At 38.5% G+C, this 15,832-nt stretch overlaps 1 non-coding gene across 1 annotated transcript; it reads right to left on the minus strand.

The window, feature by feature from the left end:
* Nucleotides 1-7,955: 7,955 nt before the first annotated feature.
* On the minus strand, nt 7,956-8,028 carry TRNAG-CCC. Its single transcript has one exon. It is a non-coding gene; the product is annotated as a tRNA-Gly (tRNA).
* Between the last annotated feature and the right edge of the window lie 7,804 nt (nt 8,029-15,832).

The raw sequence follows: 15,832 nt of genomic DNA on the forward strand, positions 1-15,832 counted from the left end.
ATCTGAAAAGAAGAAGGCTCCTTGGATAATCACAACCTGGGAATAAGGAAAATAGAAAGTCTCTTCCAGTATTTAGCATGATTGAAGCCATCGCTGACAAGTGTAATAAAGGTTTTCCAGCCATGAGCCTCTGCCCTTACCCACATCTTCTGCTTCATGCAGACCTCAAGGAGTGATCCACATTTGGAAAGCAGATGGGGTGTAAGCAGCGGTTAGCTCCTGTTCTAATCCTCTTGTTTGTCTAGGGCACTTGTCTCCCTTCCTGCATGCTTACTTACTCTTTTTTCAAAGGACTAAGTGTTCTTTAGCTTCCAAAATGATCATTTTTCATCGATGTGTGAAAAGAAAACAGCAAGAATTCTTGTCATTAAGGCTACTTTATTTCAAGACTGAGAATACAATACTCAAAGAACCAAACTTTTTCTATTTGTGAGTGATTTTAATTTAACAGTTTCCTCCCAACAGTCATCTTATAATTAATCAGAATCAGAAAGAAAACTACTGAAAGGAAAACAGTTGGGAAAGTGCTGAAATCGGGTAATGGCCTAGATATATTCAGATAAGGTGTGTTTAATAACACAGCATGAGAAAATCAGGGGAAATATTTAATAAGCTTGCACTCATGGTAGCGTTTTTGTTCTTTAGTGAATAATGAGTTAGATTATGCCAGGAGAACATTCATTAAAATAAAAGAAAAATAGTTCTAGTATAATTTAGAAAGATGATCATAAATATGCAAAAAATAGCAGTTAAGAATTAAACTCTTCATGTAAAGCAAAATTAGTGTCACTAACATTATCCAAAGTCAACCATCTGGTAGAAAACCTTAAAGTAAGGCCATTTTTAAAAAATACTTATTTATTAATTTGGCTGCACTGTGTCTTAGTTACAGCGCTCTCAAGATCTTCAGCATGCAGGATCTTTAGTTGTGACATGAGAACTCTTAATTGCTGCATGTGGGATCTAGTTCCCTGACCAGGGATTGAACCTGGCCCCCTGCATTGCAGCACAGTCTTACCCACTGGAACACCAGGGAAGTCCCATGTAAGGTCATTCTTGATTGATAAAAGGCATCATCTAAACTACACCACAACAGATCCACTATTATAGGTGAATAATATAGTGTCAGGGCTTTCTAGGTGGCCCAGTGGCAAAGAATCTGTCAATGCAGGAGATGCAGGTTCGATCCCTGGGTCAGGGAGATCCCCCAGAGAAGGAAATGGAAACCTTACTTCAGTATTCTTACCTGGGAGATCCCATGGATAGGGGAGCCTGGCAGGCTATAATCCAAGGGGTTGCAAAGAGGTGGACCAATTTAGCAACTAAACAACAATGACAATATGGTATCAAAATACATCAAGAAAAACACTACTAGAAATTAAAAAAAGAGTAATATAGATAAGGACTATAGTAAATATGATTTAACAATTCATTGTCAAAATATATAAAGCAAATAAAAGGCATAAATCAGGGTATAAATAATAGCTTTGTTACTATTAATAAAATGAAATTAATTGTTATATTTTCAAACATGCTACTTAGCAACAAAAAATATATACTGGCAGGTCAAGTATCTAAGGAAGAATTAAACACTGCTCAAAATACTTGGTAGCAAAAAGTTATATATTTTATAAAATATAAATTTTACATAAATATGACTACATTTTTTAATCAAATTGTTTAGGTATTTAAAAGTTCAAAATATTTTGTCAATAACACCAACTTTGAGAATAATAAAGATAAAATTGCTACATATCCTTTAAGGAATACAATAAACTACAGATATAATTAATTTCATGGCCTTAAACATATTATTAATAAAGTAAATGAATAAATAGTACTTATGAATAATTTATATTCTTAAATGCTTGTTATTTTAAAATAGAAAAAAAAAAGAAAATAATATCCAATTTGGAAATTTTAAGAGAATAAAAGGCCCAAGGAAAGGAGGCAGAATTAAGTAATTAATATAAAAAAATTTTTAAACAGGAAATAAAAGAGGTATTTAGAAAAACAGCTATAGTATTGACCAACTTTTCAGAAATCTAATATTGAAAAATTTTTAAATAAAATTGGAACCATGGAAAAAGCTGAAAAGAAAACTTTAAACGTTTCAGAGAATATTGGCTACATATGCTTACAAATAAACATAAAATCTCATGAAATGGATGGTTTTTCTTGGGAAAAAAGATCAAAATTGATGATGATGTAGGAAGCCTGCATAGGTTGTTCATACAGGGACAAAATGAGGAAAGATTGACCTGCCAGCCAAACTTTGGAGCCAGTACTGGTATTCATAAATAATCTCACACTTTGAAGAAAGAGATGATTTCCATCTTACCTAATTCTTCCCAGAATACCACAGAGAGAAGACAGAGTTCCCTTCTGAACAGGCAGCATAGTTAGGACACGGGCCAGTGGCATCTTACGAACCAGTGCTCTTCTCACTATACAGAAACAGTCATTCTCTAGTATGGCAAAGCGTGCATTTCGACAGAAATATGTTTATTTTTCTTTTTTAAACCCATTTTACTGGGGGAAATAAAATAATTTATCTTACTATAAAGTGAAGCAAAATAGTGAAGTAAAATAATTTTCCCCAGGTCACCCAGCAGAGGAATCTCATCTGTCTCTTCTAAGGCTCACACCCTTTCCACTTCCAGGCACAACGCTTGGGCACCCAGCCATCAGCCTCCAACCAGCAGCCTACACCCTGACAGTAATTCTGCAGTTACCCTCACCACTGTCTACGCTCATTCATTTCTATAACCACATGTAGCTTTCAAGCCTTGACTCTATTTGATAGCCTACACTTGAATTCCTTTAAAACAAAACAACTCAGTTACTTCCACTTTAAACTGGATTTCTTTAGGGAAACTACTCAGTCACCTCAGGATTCTTCTCAGAATTTCTTCCCCCTCCCCTTTTCTTTGTTATCTGTGAGGAAGCTCTGGAGGTTCTGGGGTGTGAGTGAGGTTTGGTCCATGCTAACTTCTCTGCTGGTGGACGTGGCTCCAGTTCCTCAACTCTTCCATTGGCTCAGGCAAGGCTGAAGCATCACTGTCGTCATGGCCCATCTGAGGTGGACTTCTGCTCATCCTCTGCTACAGTATCCCCTTACCTGGCATCTCTGGGACCACCATCAGGCATGCCAGCTCTCATCTTTAGGCTCCTTTCTTGCTCTACTCATTGGATTTCTTCATTACCAGACAGATAAACAGTTCCTACTCATGGACTGCTGTTCCATATTGAGATGCGCAGCTAAAGAGCCCTCCTGCCCTCAGCAGTTCTACACAAGAAGCAGGACCTCTACCTTCAGGAGTTTTTCTAGCTTTTGTCACTCAGGCAGGGCTGATTAATAAACACTTCTCAGAAACCCAGTGGGTTGAATACTAATACCTGCATGTTTAATCTCCTTTCTCTAACCCTCTAAACTGGTTACAACTTCTATACTAGCCCAGAAAATGATGGTGCCTGAGGTGGAGTAAGAACACACCCCAAGAACCCTAGAGAATTCTCAGGTGTAGGACAGTTCACCTCAACAGACGCAATGTTTAGTTTAGGCAACTTTAATGGGATTCCAAATCTTTAACTTTCATCCTCCAAACAAATTCACAGTCCACAACTAGAGAAGATAGACTCATTCTTTTCTTTTGTTCCCAGATTATGTAATCATTATTTCAGAATGAATAAGCAAAAGATTAAGTAAGGAAAAAAATATTTATTAACTGAATTGGCAGCTTTCAAAAGTTCCTTTGATCAACATAATAACATATTTTCTTTCCACCGTCACAGCATTATTGTATGATGCTCAATCACTAAAGCAACCAAAGATATGCAGAAGATACACCCCCAGCAACTCTGCAGTTTTAAAAGTAAGTGAAATTTTTACTGACAAGAGTTAAGGAACCATCTCTTGGCTAATTTATTTAGTTCAGGCATTGAAACAGTTTATTGGCATCTGAACTACTCTACTTCTATAGTAAATACAATTCAGGAAAAAAAAAAGATATGCACAGTTACATGTTTTTTTCACTTAACATTTTAATGACAAATAGGCTAGTCAGAAGGGTATATGTAGTTGATTCAATCATATCACACAGACATGCTCTTTACACAAAACCTACAAACCACAAGAAGCTCCCAGAAATTCGGATGTCATCTTAAAACATTACTTTTCTCTCAGGCTCCCCAAACCTATCCCATTTACCAAATACTGTCAGTTTTGCTACTTTAATCTCTCTTTTTATTCTTCAATTCCAGCAGTCAATGATTTAGTTTAAGATTTATCATTTCGTGATATTTACGACACTGGCTTCATACTTTCTTACTCTTCCTGCTTTTACCTCCAATTCAATTGCCACACCTGTCAGAGCACTCTGATCTGTCCTGTCAAGACTTCTTTTTGCAGCTTCCTGTCACCTTGGAGGAGGAAATGGCAACCCACTCCGGTGTTCTTGCCTGGAAAGCCCCATGGACAGAGGAGCCTGGAGGGCTACAATCCATGGTGTCACAAATGGACACGACTGAGCATCTGAGTGCAAACACACACACTCACTGCCTTCAGAATAAAAAGTCCAGACAGCTAGAACAGCCTTCCCGAGGTTCCAGTCTCATGCCTGCTGCTTTCCCTGCCTCATCTCTCCTTCCATCTCATCATTTTATTCGCTGGCTACACTTGCAACTCCTGGTAATTGTCCAGCTTTCTTTCATCTCCAGCCTTTGAGCTTGCTTATTGGTCCTCTTTCTAGAATAGCCTCTCTCTCTCTTCCCTCTCTTCACTCAGCTAGTTTTCACTCATCTTCCAACACGCAGTTTAAACAGTATCCTCCTTCCACCTCCACACACCTCCCGTGTGTGAAATGGAGCACTGCTCTCCATGAACTCCCATAGGCCCCTGTGAATATTTCCTTTGCTAGAACTCACATCTCCTTTGTCTTCTGCATCACAGGCAGATTCTTTACTGCTGAGCCATCAGGGAAGCCCACTCAGCACCATACTAATGTCACTTACTTTGTTTCTCCTAAGGCAGTCAGTTGCCACAAGACGGGAATGTGTCTTTGCCATCTTCATAAACCTTGGGCCCAGCACAATGTCAGGTATAGTAACCGTTCAAAAAGTATTTGTTGTCTGAGTCATTCAATAAAATAGAGTGTTACTTGGTGGCTGTGTAATCTTGAGAAAAGAACCTAACTGCCTCAGTTTCTTCACCTATAAAATTGGTATAATGTTACACTTACCTCTTAGGATTTGTAAAAATCTTAAGTGAGACTCTTTGCTAAAGAAATGTTGGCTGACAAATCTATGTTTATATTCCTATTCTCTTTTTTTGGCAGTGTGACCTACTTTCACTGCATTACCTAGAGCACATTTAATGATCTTTCCAAACTTTTTCTTGCTCATTTATTAAGATTTTAATGTCACTGCCTCCCAATGATTAAATGGCATATGTGCATAAAAGATGTAGCAGAGCTTTGTGGTCAGTTGTTACTTAGTATAAATTTGCTGTGATTATTTCAATGTTAATATTTGGTTTAATAATACTTGTTGTTAATGACACTTTGTTATAAACAAAGTGATTAAGACTCTAGGAATCTGTATTATGAAGACAGTTCAGGACTTTCATTAGACTTGTAAAGAAATAAATTAGTTATTAGAACTGACTCAAATGCGTTCCTTTTTATAGCTGAGTAATATTCTATTATGTATATGTACCACAACTTCCTTATCCACTCATCTGCCGATGGACATCTAGGTTGCTTCCATGTCCGAGCTATTGTAAATAGTGTTGCAATGAACATTGGGGTACATGTGTCTTTTTTAATCCTGGTTGCCTCAGGTATATGCCCAGTACTGGGATTGCTGGGGTACCCAAAGCCGGTGCTCTGTGACAAGCTGGAAGGATAAAGTGAAGGGACGTGAGAGGGGGATTCAGGATGGAGGGGATACATGTATACCTATGGCCAATTCATACTGATGTATGGCAAAAACCATCACAATATTTAAAGTAATTATCTTCCAGTTAAAATAAATCAACTAACTTTTAAAAGGAAATAAACTTCCTAAGACAAAAATGTAACACTTTTGGAAAGACAACATAAGTAATAAAAATTAATTGATTATTGTTATAACATATGGGATTCATTTGAAACTAATAACAATAAGTTATTCTCAAGATTTATATCAGATTTCTTCCTACAATTGAAAGGACTTTGATGACAGGCAAAATAATAATTAGCAATGTACATATCTAGGGCAATATATTTTGACATTCTTTAACTACTTTGGAACATTAAACATCAAGGGAAGCAGAAATAGCACAGAGAAAAAGGAAAAGAAATTAAGAATGACTTTAAAGAAAGCACAGGAAACATGATTTTTATTTGACCTACATTTAGAAAGGGAAGTTCTATAGCACAGAAATAATGAGGAGATGTTGGATACACTGAATATCTAATACTTAAATTCAACTTTTGCTAGACATTAGGAAAATGATTAGATTTTTAAACCTCTAATTTATTGATAGTATTTAAAGATCAATAATGTCTCTTGCAAAAGCAAATGTTAAAGATTTGGTTATTCAAAAAGGGAAATTTGTCTTAAACTGTTGCTTATGATCAGTTTTGACAGAGAACAAGTCTTTTAACTGTCACAGTCAATCTGAGGATTCATTATTTTCTATTTATTTAACATTACAGATGTCAGCATTGCATCAAATGTAGACAGCTTGGTGCCTGCCCTAAGGGAAGAGAAAATTTCAAAATGGGTAGAGTACATAGCCTTAATAAGTATGTTATATTTAACTTTTGACTTTGGCTGTATTTGGCAGCTCTACCATACAAATAATATTTTCTCTGCAGTATCTACCAAAATACTGCATAAAGGTTAGTAGCATTACTTTCAAAAGAAATTAAACAGGCTGTGCTGATAAAGCTGCTTTCATTGTTCGCCATTTACCTAAGAAGCTTATAACCTTTTTTGGAAGAAGCCAGGGAATGAAATATAAACAATTTTCCTTAAGCAAAGCACATTCTTTTCAGAGCAGCACTGGTTATATTGGAATTCAACTTATCTAGATACTAGTTTGAGGAGCTTAGATCATGGTGAGAGGGGCAGTGCAGACATGTTTTAAATATTTCTTTTTTGTGATAAGATTAGAGAGCCAAAAATGGTAAACCATAGGCAGAAGTCTTGGTTTGAAACCAAAACATGCCCAACACAGTGAATGAGCCTCTAAGTTCTATGATCAGAATCATAGAAGAACTGATCATTCCATAAACACAGTCAGGAGAAATGTGTGTCTATGTGTGTCTACGTGTACATGTATTTGTGTTTGGGGGCAGGTAGAACAGGAGGAAAGGACATGAGAACTAAGCAGAACATGGGGTTCTGTACAAAGACAAATCCTGGACAGGAGAAGGCAACCGCACTGAAGAAAATATCATGAACAAGATGGCCGGCTCCCACCCGCCCATATAGGTCTTCATGCAATTGCTCAAGAACTAGGAAAATACAATTTTTGTAATGTTTGCATCTCACAATGAGTTTCTCAGTTAGTTTTGATAAAAACAATGCTATTTAGCAACCTCTTGCAAGGTTTGTATTTTATACATTTAAATACAGTCCTTTCTTATATTTTGGAAAATATATTACTGTCTATAAACTTTTGAGTCTACAACAGCAAAGTGTAAAGCTCAGAAAGCAAATTATTTTTGTAGTTAAGTAGTTCTGTCTCTTAATATTTCATCAATTTTTTTGGTGTGAAAGGTTACTAATATCCTTCCTTAGCATTTAACTTTTTATCTGCTAGTCTTATATTACTAACTAGATTGCAAATCCTTTTTTAAAAAAAAAAATTTATTTATTTGGCTGTGCCAGATCTTAGTTGTAGCACACAGGATCTTCGATCTTCACTGTGGCACATGGGATCTTTAGTTGTGGCATGGGGGATCTAGTTCCCTGAACAGGGATCGAACCTGGGCCCCCTGCATTGGGAGTGCAGAGTCTTAGCCACTGGACCACCAGGGAAGTCCCTAAATTGCAAATCCTTGTGTCTGATTTTCCCTGTGTCTTCCATAGGACTAACTCAGAGTCTTTTATGTAGACAAAAATGCGTTTTCATTTTATTTCATTAGAAACAATATTAGGATGGAAATCAGAAATAAAAGCTTCATTTTAAAGTCAATTTAGACCATCTAAAAGGAAAATGAGAAATAATACTAGAAATAGATGGAAAAATAGCACTCAATCATTTATTCATTCAAAAACATTAGAATATTCATGTGCCAAATACTGCTTTAGGCTTTCGGGACATTTTCATGCACGATACAGACAAAAATACTTGCCCCGGATTGGGGAGAAACAGGATGAGGGGAGTGCCAGGGGCAGAAATGTGGGGGGAATGGGGTAGATTTTTAATAGGGTGTCAAGGAAGCCCTCACTCAGAAAGTGATATCTGAACAAGACCCAGTGGAAACAGGGAATGAGTCAGGGGAGTATTTGGAAGAAGAATACTCCAAGCAGGGAGAACAATGTCAAAAGGCCTTGAGGGTGAAATAGGTTATGCGTGCTCAGAAAGCAGTGAGGCAGCCTGTCTGGGCCAAACTTTGTGAGAGACCAGAGTGAGTACTGCAGGAGATGAACTCAGAGAGACAGTAAGCTTGAGGAAAGGTACAGATTATGTAAGGCCTTACAGGAATTCTTACTTACATAAGGACTTTTTCTATTTGGGGGAGGGGAGTGGACAGTGAAATATAAATTCAGAAGATGCTAACAAGAGAAGGGCCACAATCTGACTTACACTCTAATTTTTACTTTAGGAACACTCTGTTTCCTTTACTGAAACTGTGCTATACCAGTGAGAGTTTGCTGTAGGTGCAGGGAGCTCAAACCTGGTGCTCTGTGACAACCTAGAGGGGTGGGATGGGATGGGAGGTGGGAGGGAGGAAGAGAGAAGGGACATATGTATACCCATGGCTGATTCATGTTGATGTATGGCAGAAACCAACACAATATTGTAAAGCAATTATCCTCTAATTAAAAACAAATACATTTTTTAAAAAAAGGAAACTATGCTATAAAAGTGTAAGGGAAACCAGTCGGGAGAAATGTCAACAATCTTGCAAAGAAATGTGGATGGTCTGGCCCAGAATGATAGCAGTAACTGTTGTGAGAAGTGATAGGATTACAATTATATATTGAAGTTAAGGTCAATGAGATTGATGGTGTAAAGTGTGAAAATAAGACAGAAATCACAGATGACTAAAGGTGTTAAGAAATACTATCTAAAACTTGGAAGTAAGACAAAGGGATGACTATACATTCTTTTTATATAGACCGTTGTCTCACAGGCCTGGGCAAGGATGATTGAATTCTCCAGGGCATATACCGATGTTGACTTGCTATTTACTATTGTGAAATAACTTCATTACTGTGAAGTTACATGTTCCCTTGCAAACGTGTGCACTAGAGAGGCAAATATTTCCCACCCATTAGAGAGGATAACCTCAGCAATAGTACTGTCCTGAAGATTATTAACCACTTTTGTCTCCAATTCAGCAAAATTATTTTGCTTGCCTTCCTGACTGACTACACAACATCAGCGTCTCCTTTCAATCAGCTTTACCTCTTTTGAGTCTTTGATTCTTTTTGAATCAGCTTTACCATCCTGCTGATTCCCTAATACGTGAGCTAAGAAATTTTTGGCACATGTCCACTGTATATTTGTATACGAGCCATGTATTTATCTTTTTTTAAAAATTATACTTTGACACAGGTGCTGCCTGTCTGGGGAAAATAAACCTACCACTTACTGAAGTGGGGGAGATTGTTGGAGGTACCAGGTTTAGGGGGAAGATTGAGAGTTTGGCTTTGGACAGGTGATGTACAAGGTGCTTATTCAAGTGGAGATATTGAGTAGGAAGTTGGATGGAAGACTTTGAATGAGTGAAGAGAGTTGTATTCAGGGGATGAAATTGGGGCCATCAGCATCAGACATGGCTTAAAAGTTCAGAGATAGGGTAAAATCTCTACAAGAGTCCAGCTAGAAGAAAGGTCAACGGATTGAGTCCTGAGGCCTGCAAACAATTAAAGTTTAGGGAAATAGGATGAATGAGAAGAAAAAATAAAGTGGCTAGGAAATCCAGGGGTTTATGCTGCCTTGGAAGCTAATTTTCTGTTGATGGGGGGGATTGTGCTCCCTCCCTGTTGTTTGAACTGAGGCCAAACTATGGTGGAGGTAATGAAGATAATGGCAACCTCCTTCAAAAGGTCCCATGCACACACTGCCACACTCAGTACCTGCAACCCTGCAGCAGGCCATCGCCAACCCATACCTCTGCTGGAGACTCCTGGGCACTCACAGGCAAGTCTGGGTCAGTCTCTTGTGGGGTCACTGCTCCTTTCTCCTGGGTCGTGGTGCACACAAGGTTTTGTTTGTGCCATCCAAGAGTCTGTTTCCCCGGTCCTGTGTAAGTTCTGGTAGCTCTATGGTGGGGTTAATGGTGACCTCCTTCAAGAGGGCTTATGCCATACCCAGGTCTACTGCACTCAGAACCCCTGCCCTTGCATCAGGCCACTGCTGATCCATACCTCTGCAGGAGACACTCAAACACTCAAAGGCAGGTCTGGCTCAGTCTCTGTAGGGTCTCCTGTTGTGCACCAGGTTTTTCTGAATGGTTCTGTGAAGACCTACAAGACCTTCTAGAATGAACACCCAAAAAAGATGTCCTTTTCATCATAGGGGACTGGAATGCAAAAGTAGGAAGTCAAGAGATATGGAGTAACAGGCAAATCTGGCCTTGGAGTACAAAATAAAGCAGGGCAAAGGCTAACAGAATTTTTCCAGGAGAACACACTGATCATAGCAAACACCCTTTTCCAACAACACAAGAGAAGACTCTACACATGGACATCACCAGATGGTCAACACTAAAGTCAGATTGATTATATACTTTGCAGTTGAAGATGGAGAAGCTCTATACAGTCAACAAAAACAAGATCAGGAGCTGACTGGCTCATTGATGAACTCCTTATTGCCAAATTCATACTTAAATTGAAGAAAGTAGAGAAAACCACTAGACCATTCAGGTATGACCTACATCAAATCCCTTACGATTATACAGTGAAAGTAACAAATACATTCAAGGGATTAGATCCGATAGACAGAGAGCCTGAAGAAGTATGGACAGAGGTTCATGACATTGTATAGCAGACAGGGATCAAGACCATCCCCAAGAAAAAGAAATGCAAAAAGGCAAAAGGGTTGTCTTAGGAGGCCTTACAAATAGCTGAGAAAAAAAGAGGAGCTAAAGGAAAAGGAGAAAAGGAAAGATGTACCCATTTGAGTGCAGAGTTCCAAAGAACAGCAAGGAGAGATAAGAAAGCTTTCCTCAGTGATCAATGCAAAGAAATAGAGGAAAACAACAGAATGGGAAAGACTAGAGGTCTCTTCAAGAAAATTAGAGATACCAAGGGAACATTTCATGCAAAGATGGGCACAACAAAGGAAAAAAATGGTAGGGACCTAACAGAAGCAGAAGATATAAAGAAGAGGTGGCAAGAATACACAGAAGAACTATACAAAAAAAGAACTTCATGACCCAGAAAACCACGATGGATGATCACTCACCTAGAGCCAGACATCCTGAAATGTGAAGAAAAGTGCGCCTTAGGAAGCATCACTAAGAACAAAGCTAGTGGAGGTGACAGAATTCCAGGGGAGCTATTTTAAATCCTAAAAGATGATGCTGTGAAAGGGCTGCACTCAATATGCCAGAAAATCTGGAAAACATAGCAGTGGCCACAGGACTAGAAAAGGTCAGTTTTCATTCCAATCCCAAAGAAAGGCAATACCAAAGAATGTTCAGACTACATCACAATTGCACTCATCTCACACACTAGCGAAGTAATACTCAATTTTTTCCAAAGCAGGCTTCAACAGTATGTGAACCACGAACTTCCAGATATTCAAGCTGGATTTAACAAAGGCAGAGGAACCAGAGATCAAATTGCCAACATCCGCTGGATCATCAAAAAAGCAAGAGAGTTCCAGACAACATCTACTTCTGCTTTATTGACTATGACAAAGCCTTCGACTGTGTGGGTCACAATAAACTGGAAAATTCTTCAAGAGATGGGAATACCAGACCACCTGACCTGCCTCATGAAAAATCTGTATTCAGGTCAAGAAGTGACATTTAAAACTGGACATGGAACAGGAGACTGGTTCCAAATTGGGAAAGGAGTACTTCAAGGCTGTATATTGTCACCCTGCTTATTTAACTTATATGCAGCGTACATCATGCAAAATGCTAGGCTGGATGAAGCACAAGCTGGAATCAAGGTTGCCGAGAGAAATATCAATAACCTCAGATATGCAAATGACACCACACTTATGGAAGAAAGCGAAAAAGAACTAAAGAGCCTCTTGATGAAAGTAAAGGAGGAGAGTGAAAAAGTTGGCTTAAAACTCAGCATTCAGAAAACTGAGATTATGGCATCTGGTCCCATCACTTCATGGCAAATAGATGGGGAAACAATGGAAACAGTGAGAGACATTATTTTTCTGGGCTCCAAAATCACTGCAGATGGTGACTGTAGCCATGAAATTAAAAGATGCTTGCTCCTTGGAAGGAAAGCTATGACAGTTGGATGGCATCACCAACTTGATGGACTTAAGTTTGTATAAGCTCCGGGAGTTGGTGATGGACAAGGAAGCCTGGTGTGCTGCAGTCCAAGGGGTCGCAAAGAGTTAGACACGACTGGGTGACTGAACTGAACTGATGACCAACCTAGACAGCATGCTAAAAAGCAGAGACATTACTTTGCCAACAAAGGTCCATCTAGTCAAGGCTGTGGTTTTTCCAGTAGTCACGTATGGATGTGAGAGTTGGACTATAAAGAAAGCTGAGCGCCAAAGAATTGATGCTTTTGAACTGTGGTGTTGGAGAAGACTCTTGAGAGTCCCTTGGACTGCAAGGAGATCAAACTAGTCAATCCCAAAGGAGATCAGTCCTGAACATTCAATGGAAGGACTGATACCGAAGCTGAAGCTCCAATACTTTGGTCACCTGATGCAAAGAACTGACTCATGGAAAAAACCCTGATGCTGGGAAAAATTGAAGGCAGGAGGAGAAGGGGATAACAGAGGATGATGAGACAGTTGGATGGCATCACCAACTCAATGGACATGAGCTTGAGCAAGCTACGTGAGTTAGTGATGGACAGGGAAGCCTGGCGTGCTGCAGTCCATGGGGTCACAAAAAGTCGGACAAGTCTGAGCGACTGAACTGAACTGAACTGGAAGCTAACTGAAGAAGATGTTTCAAGTAGGAAATAGAAATCTATTCTGTCAATGCCACTAAGTACTCAAGCTAGATAAAGACAGAAATGACACTGAATTTAGAAACATTTGTGTCCTTAACCAAATCACTTTTGTTGCAGTTATGAGGTTAAAACCTAATTGGAAAAAATTTCAAAAGAGAATGAGGATGAAGTAATTGAAGTCAGGGAATGCAGATGATTCTTTGGAGAAATTTTGCCCTATCTCTTAGTAGGGATTTTTCATCCATAGTAGGAGGAGAATAGGCCGAGGCTATGGGGACAGATTCAGGCCCAGGTTCACAGCTATGCATGTGAACTGAGACCAGTCAACCCGACTCTGTGCTTTTCTTAAGTCATACTCTGCTCTGAGGGTACAAATATAAGGTGGACTAAAAGTTTGATGGAATAGCAGGTGACATTTTTCAGGTGATCATGATGGAGCAAGAGATGTTCAAATGACGTGAGGCTGTACAGAGAAATGAGTATAGTCATGGGCTACAGAATTTAGCTGGAGAAGGAGAGTAAAAGGCACATGAGACAGTAAATGAATTGTGAAATAGAGGAACAGAGGCTTTTACAAAATTAATGTTGAAGTCAGAGAACTCCAGAAGTAAGTTATAAAGTCAGAACTCTGGGAAGGTGGAATTGGTAATTCTGATAATTCACACTATAGATGGTAAATTACAAGGTCTAGATCACGACTGTGATACTTAGTAGCTTTTCCATTATGGTTTATCAAAGGATCTTGAATATAGTTCCCTGTGCTATACGTTAGGACCTTGTTGCTCATCCATTTTAAATGTAATAGTTTTATCTACCCCTCCCAAACTCCCAGTCCAAAATATAAAAAAAGGAATTTACATACGTGTATAACTGCGTCACTTTGAAGCAGAGATCGGCACAACACTGCAAATCAACTAGACTTCAATAAAAAATAAGCTTAGTGGCTAAAATAGGGTGAAGATTCAAGGTCAGGACGATAAAGGAAGAAGCGGAGGCAAAGAATACCCTCAGAAGTGAACAAGCACACGGCATTGACTCCCAAGGAGCAGTTACCCAGCTCAGAATGGTGTGGTGGAGTGAGGCTCCCAGCAAGTCTGGGTATTGAGACTGTGCTCTTAGCTAATACTTTATCACGCCATGCAGTTGTTCAGCTTATTTGTAAAGTAAGTTGTATTGCTTTTCACAGCCTTAAGTTAGAGAAATAGGAATCATTGTAGAAACATTGTCTTTGTATACTAGAGTGGATGGTCTTATAAATAATGCTTTAAAATACCCATCTTTTCTACTTCCCAAAATAGCAATTTGTAAGTGAACAACAACTCATCTCTTGGCCCTCTTCACCAAAAACACAAGCGGAAAGCAAAGTAGGCAGTATAGAAAGCTGCTGCTGCTGCTAAGTCGCTTCAGTCGTGTCCGACTCTGTGTGACCCCATAGACGGCAGCCCACCAGGCACCCCCGTCCCTGCGATTCTCCAGTCAAGAACACTAGAGTGGTTTGCCATTTCCTTCTCCACTAGGCAACAGTAAAACCAGTGGCTGACACATGAGAAGAGGAATATAAAATGAATCATGTGGTGATGCAAAAAGAAGGAAAACAAAAAATGTTTAAGAATAAAAGAAGGGAGAAAAATCAGGTTCCAGAGAATGAGAAAACAAGCTTGCAAGGCTTTACATAGGGAGCAGAAAAGCCTACATGTAGTAATAATAATGAGGAACCTATAGAAAGAATTACTCAAGAATGTATACTGCTGGAAACAATGAAGCAATAAAATCAAGGTATACCAGTAACTTCTGGTTGATAAACTACAACAGGTATCTTACGACTGGGGAAGATTTGGGGTGTTTAAAATTACTCACATTGACATCATAATGCACAATAAAACACAGTCTATTTGTAATTTGTGTAAAGTATAACTATTTAATATATGTATTGCTTCATTTATGTAATCTATATCAAAATTCACAAATAATGGCTTTTATTGCTTATCAATTAATTAATTATTGCTTATTAATTAATACTACTAGTATTAGTTATGCTTGAATCCAAATGACACTTAGAAGCACGAAAGAGTAAACACAGCGTTCAGGTAACAATGGAGGCTCCAGAGCTGGTTATGTTGGCACCTTCTTTCTGCAAGATGAAGTTACAGATTTAATATTTAAATATGTTTGGTTATACAATCACTCCTCTCTTGATATAAATGAAAGTGTTCATTCAAGAGATTGACTCGCCTTTTTTTTTAATAGAGCATTAAAAAGATAGTAATCTCAAGAAGATTTATTATCATGTAAATTGCTCACTTTGATGACAGAAGAAGTAGGAAAATCTAATAAAAACAAAAAGAATGACTTTGATTTCTATCAAACCTGCTTGTGAAGTCTCAAGTAATCCCTTAAAGACTTGTCCACACCCTCATTATATAAAGGCGATCCTGTCACTTTTTCATGATGTTAAGGGAAAATTAGTTTGAGAACAAATGTTGACTGCATACTGCCAGTTTTATAA

This window comes from Cervus canadensis, chromosome 25 (assembly GCF_019320065.1).
Source record: "Cervus canadensis isolate Bull #8, Minnesota chromosome 25, ASM1932006v1, whole genome shotgun sequence".
NCBI classification, from domain to species: domain Eukaryota; kingdom Metazoa; phylum Chordata; class Mammalia; order Artiodactyla; family Cervidae; genus Cervus; species Cervus canadensis.